At 40.1% G+C, this 10,023-nt stretch overlaps 2 long non-coding RNA genes across 2 annotated transcripts in view; both read right to left on the bottom strand.

Moving 5' to 3' along the window:
* Positions 1-423: 423 nt before the first annotated feature.
* LOC143421028 (uncharacterized) overlaps positions 424-10,023 on the bottom strand; it is a 31,227-nt gene continuing 21,627 nt past the window's right edge. The window contains exons 2-3 of the long non-coding RNA XR_013100754.1: positions 1,777-1,837; positions 424-1,607 (exon numbers count right to left, since the gene is read on the bottom strand). This is a non-coding gene — a long non-coding RNA (uncharacterized LOC143421028). The remainder of the gene's footprint in view (positions 1,608-1,776; positions 1,838-10,023) is intronic.
* LOC143421027 (uncharacterized) lies at positions 5,050-8,376 on the bottom strand. Its single transcript, XR_013100753.1, has 2 exons — positions 6,833-8,376; positions 5,050-5,790 (listed from the first exon to the last, which is right to left on the bottom strand). It is a non-coding gene; the product is annotated as an uncharacterized LOC143421027 (long non-coding RNA).

Here is a 10,023-nt window from a genome sequence, read left to right as displayed (position 1 = left end):
CTGTGGTGTCACATCAATGTATGTGCTCGGGGTTTGCTGATATCAAACTGTAGCATTAGGACCACTGAGATAACCTTTGTAGTGATACTCACTCCTTTTTATTTAGACCTGGTTTAATTCTGGTATAGTTGAATATTTATATATAATCCCCACAGCTGTCAGACTCTATAGCAGGGGTCGCCAGCCTTTATTAAAACAGACTTAGATAAAACTGAACAGTTTGGTTCATCTTTGGTTCTATCTTGATAAGCTATGTCTTATCACAGATTAATTTTTCAAACATATTAATGGTAAATGGCCTGCATTTGTATAGCGCTTTTCTAGTCCGTAAGGACCCCAAAGCGCTTCACACTACATTCAGTCATTCACCCATTCACACACACATTCCTTGCTTAATGATTTAAGCAAGGAAAGGGCTACATGTCAACATACAACTCTTTATTTCTATTAATGTCTCACTTCATTCCTACCTGATTGACATGTTTAGGAATTATGAGTGATTGGCTCACTGTAGTTGTGAAAGTTGCTACCAATCAAATTATGATATGTTAAAGTTAAAACAAAACACAACTGTTTTAGATATTATCTAATATACATTTTGTAATTATCCTTATAATTACAAAATGTTTTATGTAAGATTTAAGTTTTGTGACTTAAATCTGACATCACAAAAGTATTTTGGAATTTGAATAATGTATTTTCTAACTGCAGTACACATAATACTGATTTTGAACAATTTTGTCCAGGTTCCTTGTCACCGGGGACTCCTTCACCAAGCGTTCAGTTTCAGAGTCGGTGTGTCAGATCATCCCCCAGGTAGCGACGGCCATCTGGGACTGTCTGGTGGACGACTTCATGGCTGTGCCTTCACCTGGAGACTGGCGGTCCATCACAGAGGGATTCCAGGAGCGCTGGAACTTTCCTCTGTGCTGTGCAGCTCTGGATGGGAAGCACGTCCAGACAAAGGCACCCCATATATAATTTAGGAGACACACACATTGATATACACTAAATATTTATTTCATTTCTTTTTTGTGGTGCCCAAATTTATGCACCTGCTTGATTTTGTTTAAACAATTATTGGACACTTTTTGTAAATCCAGTAAACTTCTTTTCACTTCTCAAATATCACTGTGTGAGTCTCCTGTATGATATATTTAACTGACATTTTTTATTGTAACAACCAACGATTTATAAAGGAAAATAATGTCTATTAACAAGGTTGCCCAAACTTTTGCATCCCACTGTATTAGTATATTTTGTCATTAGTATAATATGAAATAAATTCTACATGTGACAAGTCGTGTGCCAACATTTGCTGTGTAGTAGAACTGAGACATTAGTCATTATAAAATTTATTTGAAATAATATTAAAATTCTCAAACAGAAAAACATTAAACATAAATATGTAAAACATAAGTATTTACAGAGAGACAGGAATAAAAAGGACCAGCTGCTCTCCAGAGCAGGAACAAGGCTGAGGAGGAAATGCTCCGTTGGAGACTGGTGTGGACTCTTCAGGGATACCAGGATGGCCAGCTCCAGCGCCGATGGACCGTCCTGGGACCCGTCCCTCATCTGCCTCGGAGCCATCCTCCCTTGTGGGCCTGTAAAACAGCACAAAACACAAAGAAATGAGAAGGCTACTAGATTTTAATTTCAACATTGAAAAAAAAACAAAAACAGGATATAATCAGACTGATTATAGATATTTAGTAAAGGTGATCACAAGGCAATCCCACCAACTAAAAAGCTATCAGTGCTTGCTGTACATACCTGTGGGTGCAGCAGCAGGAGCTCAGGGACTGGGGATGCTCTGCTGCAGAATCAGTTGGTTCTATCAATACAGTATTAAATAATAATCATAGAGTAGACAGTGGTCTTGGGTTAGCAATCCTGGGAAAAAAGGAAACTGCTTTAAGTGGGAAAATTGTGAAGGAGTCTGAAACACTGCAAAAAGAAACATATACAAAATCACACACACAAACAGAAAATGTGTTAACCTTACTAACACTTACAAACACAAGAGAGCTCATGAAGATTAGACAGCATCTTAAGCATGAGATTCTGTTTGTCATCTTGTCCAAGTCACTTAGTGTGATGAAAAGTGATGCAAAGACCAGTGGACTAATAGCAAATTAGTTAAGAAATGATCAAATAATAGCAGAAAAATGTGTAGGAAAGGCAGCTTTAAGAACATGCCCTGCTGGATATACAGCTCCACAGACATAGATTAAACCTGGTTAATAACACACACATGCAATGAAAATCAGCTTGTTATCAAATGCTGAATTTATCCAATGCTGACAATTAACTCTCTAGGTTACAGGACAACATTTTAACTTTTGTGGGAAAAAAAAGATTCTGGTTTGACCAACCAGTGATCAGACAATAAATTTAGTTGTTAATATAGTAAATTAGGAGATGCTTTCTGCTTGACTGATGCCGCAAAAGTAATTTACTGTATGAGGGAAATACTATTTTTGTGATAATATTTTGAACATGCATTTCTGTTGTCCTGTCAACTTGGTGGGTTAATAGCTGATATGCAAATTAGTTGATCGTTCTTAGATTAAGGAAAGGTGACTGAATTCTAGCAGAAGTGAATGGGATGTGTTGGAGTCTGTTAGAGTGGAGACTCTAAAACACTGATTTTCCTGTTTTGATGTGCGAGTGAATCCTGCACCTAGATACAGTACATATCTGTGTGAGCAGATTTTCTCTCACACAAAGAGTAAATGGTAAATGGACTGATTCTTATATAGCACTTTTTTACTCTCCCGGAGTACTCAAAGCGCTCTATACAACATGCCTCATTCACCCATTCATACGAGCACTTATTCATACAAGCACTTATATACACAAGTGCAAACTAACCTGTGTTCATACGCATTCACACTCCGATGAACGCATCAGAGGGCAATTTGGGGTTAGTATCTTGTCCAACGATACTTGACATGCAGACTGGGGAAGCCAAGAATCGAACCACCGACCTTCTGATCAGTAGCTGATCTGCTCTACCTGAGCCACAGCCACCCGTTAGGTAGCCGGACACTATGTGTGAGAGTGGACAGGTAATGCAGGACAGTTGGAGACCTGTGTCTCTGAGTGTGAGATCAGAGATCACATTAACATGTGTGTCTCTGTATTAACAAACATGCCATATTGGCCCAGTTTATTTTTCTTATCATTGTTGCATTTTCTGTTGTACAGTTCATTTGCTGTTATGGAGTTCTTGTTATGGAAAAAAAGTGTCTGTTTTATGTTTCAAAATAGCTGAAAACTATTCGCTGATAGCTGCCAACATCTGCAAACAAATATAATTCTATAAAGTGGTTCTATACAGTGTGTAACTGTTAATATAGAGCGTTATTAAATGTATTGCTAATGCAGTCATATGGCACATTGACTTCTGAGGAAATTTTAGATGGCACTCATCATCAGAAAGGTTGCCGACCCCTGATCTAAAGGATAAAGATGACTCTTTTGCCAGTGCTCACATTCTGCACATAGAATACAGATGGTTTGAAAGAGGAGTGGAAGAGGCTATGTTCACTGGGCACTGAACTCTTTTGTTATTAGGATCATTTGTATCACAGACAAGGCACATTATAACTGCACTGAAATGTTCCAAAAGCAGTAGAATTTAAGTCTAAAGGTATATTAGTTACTTTAATTAGTATCTGCTGAATACATCCATTAAAGAATTAGTTTAATGGTTATATCCAGTAGTCACTGGATAACTTCACAATTATATATTTTTACATGTGGTTTGATGTGTTGCACGCATGCATACAGCTGGATTATATATGTCTGATTGTTGGATGTCAAGCTTATTTCACACAATTTTACCAGAAATACAAATCACAAGACAGTGGTGCCCTGTGCATCTGTATGGATGATTAGCTGTGAATCAACTAGGTAATTTATGTATGAGGGCATTTATCATGACCTGAGCCTCTAACCACAGATTGGCATGCCACATTTCATTTATTGTGAGCGGATGGTGGAGTCCCCTCAGAGCAGCTATTCCATAGGCCATGAAAACTGCACTCAAACGATTTAATCTCTCAAACAAATAAAGGTATAACGGAGAGTGTAAGAAGAAAAAAAAGAAACGCATTGGAAACAATAAGGGACATTTGCTCCTGTAACCTCGCTCCATCTGTGCCGACTATATGGAGCTGTAATGAAAAACACAATTTCAATTTAAGATCCATTTCTTTTTACCATGGGTGCTGTGTCACATAATAATTAATTATAATTTCTTTATTCATTAAGTAGTAACAAATGTCAAGGTAAATTTAAATTGTCAGCAGATCTTTCTGGACAAAATTCTAATGCTATGGGAATTTATTATGTGAGAATCAGTAAAATGAACAATGGAGCATCTAACTGCTTCGTCATTAATTTTAATGATTAAAAATTAAGTATATGGACCATTGTATCATTTTTGCAACATCTGGACAACATTTTTGCATCTTTTTTTATTGGTTGATGGCAGCAATGCAATTACTGTGCACTATTTGCTCACAAAATTCCAGGAGAAAGTTCATACATGTTTGTACACACATGTACAGCAGGTTTCAAAATAGTGGCTTTTTTTGGAATTGTTATTCTTGTGTTTCCAAATGAGTTACACTCAGGTATTTGCTCCAGAAAACTGCACTGAAACACTGCTTTCAAATTGTAGACATTCAGTAAGAGAAATGCTCGTGTTACACTTTTCATTGTTGTCCTTCACTGACCGTGAGTTTTAAAATTACAGATTTTACTGCTTGTTTTTAACACCTTGAATTCTGAAACATTCTGGCTGATATCTGCTGTCAGCTAACCCCTGAAGAGTGCAAATCTTGCTCAAAAATTTGAGGCAGGGCCCCATTAAACTCAACTCAACATGTTACTAAAGAGTGATAGGACAGCCATTCAAACTTCAATCCTGAAACTAACTCAGTGGTTTCTTTTATTTTTCACTTATGGAATGGAATGACATTAATATACTACCTTAAAGTATTACAGGCTAATTAAAAAATGTACCCTTTGTCACAGTCACCATTTCATACAGTTTATTCTCTTTACATCCATTTACTTCCCTTTACATTGAATCCCAATTGACTTCAGAATTTGTTTTAAACTCATCATACTTACAAACAAAACAGTAAATGGACAATCTCCATCTGCTTGCTTTTTCCACAAGCTCAAAATCTATTAGTTGCTTCTTGTACAAGACAGAAGACTAAAGGGGATAGTGCCTGTCCTATTGAGGTGTCTCTTTTACAGTGGGGCAAAAAAGTATTTAGTCAGCCACTGATTGTGCAAGTTCCCCCACTTAAAATGATGACAGAGGTCAGTAATTTGCACCAGAGGTACACTTCAACTGTGAGAGACAGAATGTGAAAAAAAAATCCATGAATTCACATGGTAGGATTTGTAAAGAATTTATTCGTAAATTAGGGTGGAAAATAAGTATTTGGTCACCTCAAACAAGGAAAATCTCTGGCTCTCACAGACCTGTAACGTCTTCTGTAAGAAGCTTTTCTGTCCCCCACTCGTTACCTGTATGAATGGCACCTGTTTGAACTCATCATCTGTATAAAAGACACCTGTCCACAGCCTCAAACAGTCAGACTCCAAACTCCGCCATGGCCAAGACCAAAGAGTAGTGATGGCCAAATGAAGCTTTCCGAAGCACTGAAGCTTGTATTGAAAAACGGTTCATTACTCGAAGCTTTTCAACACAGTCCTCTCCGGTGACATCTGGTGGTGAAAATTTTGAAGAGCAGCTTGAATCTGCAAAATAAAACGGACTGCTCAATTATCACTGCTCACTCAAGAGTGGAGTTCTCTCTGATATTGGGCCACCATTCCGTTGCTTTGAACATGTAATTGGTTTTGTTTTCTCGATTGGGGGGCTGAAAAAAATGTAATACGTATCTGCGTAATACATTTTGATCAATAAACTTTCCCTATTTAAACATGCACTATGGTGTGGCCTTTCTTTGCTCATAACTCCTTGATGTTGGTAAATACAATAAGTGAGCAATATATATAATATACATATGAGAATGCACAGCACATTATGGAGTATGCCCCTGCTGTGAAGTCCTGCCTCCATCTACTTGTCGTTTAATCACTGGACAGCTGGACAGGTTCATACAAAATATTAGATTAGGCCAATTCCTATACATATTTTTGACCTAGGGGTGGGATTGATTGTGAACTGGAAAGGAAAAATGCTTAGGGGGCTGAGTACGGCTGCATTGTCCCTGATTTGTAGAATCATTTTGATTCGATACAGGATCCGATTCAATTTGATTGGAATCTGGAAAGTTTTGCCTCAGTCAGAAATATTACAATTCTGATCATTTAACAGTATATATCCATAATTTCGTATCTATTAAAAGAAAGCTGACACATGTGAGACTTAATTAGAGATGTAAACAGAGAGTTATGAAACCTGCAGCTGCAGAAGCCAGCGAAAAAAAAAGAGGCAAACACAGCGCGGACCCAACGACACACCAAAATCTGATTCTGACGCGTCGGGTCCGCGCTCTGTGTTTACGTTTGTATGCAGAATCCGTAAACCTGCTCCCAGTTACTGTTTTAGCTGTATGGTGTTTGACGACATGTTGTGAGGTTTAACCTGAGATGCTGGCGTTTCAGGCATAATAACGTTAATTTACAAATCGACACGGGATTTTAATGAATCAATATCACTTTATTCAATTTAGCATGGATTGTAATCAGAAAAGCGATAATCAAAACCCACCCCTAATCAAGAACTTGCAAAGTAAAAACATGATCTATGTAAGGTAGCCCTTTTGTTATTTACATTTAAAAAGAGGATTAGTGTTACTGTGCGCTGGCTGAGTCTGTTTCTTTTCTTAGAAATAGTTTCTCCTGCCCTGGAGAAAATCCACTTGCATGGAACAGAAGAGGCTGTGGAGTGCAGGAACCACACTGCAAGCTGGTAGATATGCAGGTATTCCTGGGTCCTGCAGACTATCACCTAAAAACAATAAACAAAATGATTTTCTAAACTGTGTAGCAATGTAATGTACGTATAGTGTCAAATACATTTTTGTAGTCTTCATTAGCTTTAATTCACATGGAAGTGTTCCTAAAGTCATATGCTGTAATGATATTTACATTATGAAAACATGATTTTGGACATTTCAAGTTTTGCACTTCGGCAGATAAAATGAATTGAGCAAAATCAACTCAAAATATTCCCACACGCCAGAATGTCCTCTCTTCCTCGCTGGCTCCATATCTGTCAGTGGAATGATCACCTCGTCGCTATCTGTCACCATCAACACACTCCACGAATCCCGTGGATGATTCACTTCCTTATATCCGTTTGAATTAGGTACCGAAGCAGTTACGTGCGTAATGAAGCTTCGGACGTCACTGGTCACGTGACTTTTGCCAAACGAAGCAAGCCTCGACACAGTGCTTCTGAACCAGTGTGTTGTTTTTTTCGACACACGCTCCGGAGCGTCAGCTTCAAGCGGGCCATCACTACCAAAGAGCTTTCGAAGGACACCAGTAGACCTGTATTGTAGTATTGTAGACCTGCACCAGACTGGGAAGAGTGAATCTACAATAGGCAAGCAGCTTGGTGTGAAAAAATCAACTGTGGGAGCGATCATCAGAAAATGGAAGACATACAAGACCACTGATAATCTCCCTCGATCTGGGGCTCCACGCAAGATCTCATCCCGTGGGGTCAAAATGATCATGAGAACGGTGAGCAAAGATCCCAGAACCACACGGGGGACCTGGTGAATGACCTGCAGAGAGCTGGGACCAAAGTAACAAAGGTCACCATCAGTAACACACTACAACGGCAGGGAATCAAATCCCGCAGTGCCAGATGTGTTCCGCTGCTGAAGCCAGTGCATGTCCAGGCCCGTCTAAAGTTTGCCAGAGAGCACATGGATGATACAGCAGAGGATTGGGAGAATGTCATGTGGTCAGATGAAACCTAAGTAGAACTTTTTGGTATAAACTCAACTCGTCGTGTTTGGAGGAAGAAGGATACTGAGTTGCATCCCAAGAACACCATACCTACTGTGAAGCATGGAGGTGGAAACATCATGCTATGGGGCTGTTTTTCTGCCAAGGGGACAGGACGACTGATCCGTGTTAAGGACAGAATGAATGGGGCCATGTATCGTGAGATTTTGAGCCAAAACTTCCTTCCATCAGTGAGAACTTTGAAGATGAAACGAGGCTGGGTCTTGCAACATGACAATGATCCAAAACACACCGCCCGGGCAACAAAGGAGTGGCTCCGTAAGAAGCATTTGAAAGTCCTGGAGTGGCCTAGCCAGTCTCCAGACCTCGACCCCATAGAAAATCTGTGGCGGGAGTTGAAAGTAAATGGCCTGTATTTATATAGCGCTTTACTAGTCCCTATGGACCCCAAAGCGCTTTACATATGAGCACTGTGAGGGTCATGTTTTTTGACTTTTCCAGTGCTTTCAACACCATCAGGCCGACCCTCCTGGGTGATAAGTTAGCAGCGATGCAGGTGGATGCTTCTCTGGTGTCCTGGTTTGTTGATTACCTGACAGGAAGACCACAATATGTACGTCTCCCACAGTGTGTGTCTGACAAGGTGATTAGCAACACAGGGGCACCACAGGGGACTGTCCTCTCCCCCTTCCTCTTCACCCTCTACACCACAGACTTCAGCCACTGCACAGAGACCTGCCATCTTCAGAAGTTTTCTGATGACTCTGCGGTGGTTGGATGCATCAGCAGGGATGATGAGACAGAGTACCGGGCTGTGGTCGACTCCTTTGTCACGTGGTGTGAGCAGAATCATCTGCAGCTCAACGTGGCAAAGACCAAGGAACTGATCGTGGACTTCAGGAAGACCAGGAAACACTTGACCCCTGTTTCAATCCAGGGGGTCAGTGTTGACATTGTGGAGGACTATAAATACCTTGGAGTACACATTGACAATAAACTGGACTGGGCTAAAAACACCACAGCACTTTACAGGAAGGGCCAGAGTCGTCTCTATTTTTTGAGGCGACTGAGGTCCTTCAACATCTGCCAGAAAATGCTGAGGATTTTCTATGAGTCTGTTGTGGCCAGTGCGATCCTCTATGCTGTTGCATGCTGGGGGAGCAGGCTGAGGGTCGCAGATGCCAACAGACTTAATAAACTGATCCGTAAGGCCAGCAATGTTGTGGGGATGGAGCTGGACTCCCTCAAGGTGGTGTCGGAGAGGCGGATGCTGTCCAAGATAAAGACAATGTTGGATAACACCTCCCACCCACTCCATGACATGTTGGTCAGTCACAGGAGCTCGTTCAGTGAGAGACTGAGATTACCGAAAAGCACCACTGAACGACACAGGAAATCATTCCTGCCTGTGGCCATCTCCCTGTACAACGCATCCACTTAACACACTGTTTGCTGCTACAGCTACACATGTTTCTTTTCCAACTATTTATTTATAAGTGACTTATGTATGTATGTATGTATATATATGTATATATTGTACTATTCTTAGTTAGCGTATTGTCTGTCTTGTCTTAATGTTGGTTTAAAATGGAGCACTGTAACAAAAAATAATTTCCCCCAGGGATCAATAAAGTATTCTGATTCTGATTCTGATTCTGATATCCAGTCATCCACCCATTCACACACACATTCACACAAAGTCTGTGTTGCTCGGCGACAGCCCCAAAACATCACTGCTCTCGAGACGATCTGCATGGAGGAATGGGCCAAAATACCAGCTACTGTGTGTGCAAACCTGGTAAAGACCTATAGTAAACGTTTGACCTCTGTTATTGCCAACAAAGGTTATGTTACAAAGTATTGAGTTGTATTTTTGTCATTGACCAAATACTTATTTTCCACCCTGATTTACGAATAAATTCTTTACAAATCCTACCATGTGGATTCATGGATTTTTTTTTCACATTCTGTCTCTCACAGTTGAAGTGTACCTCTGGTGCAAATTACTGACCTCTGTCATCATTTTAGGTGGGGGAACTTGCA

This window comes from Maylandia zebra, linkage group LG11 (genome assembly GCF_041146795.1).
Source record: "Maylandia zebra isolate NMK-2024a linkage group LG11, Mzebra_GT3a, whole genome shotgun sequence".
NCBI classification, from domain to species: domain Eukaryota; kingdom Metazoa; phylum Chordata; class Actinopteri; order Cichliformes; family Cichlidae; genus Maylandia; species Maylandia zebra.
Note: the sequence above shows the minus strand (reverse complement) of the source record. Positions and strands in the feature narration are given on the sequence as shown.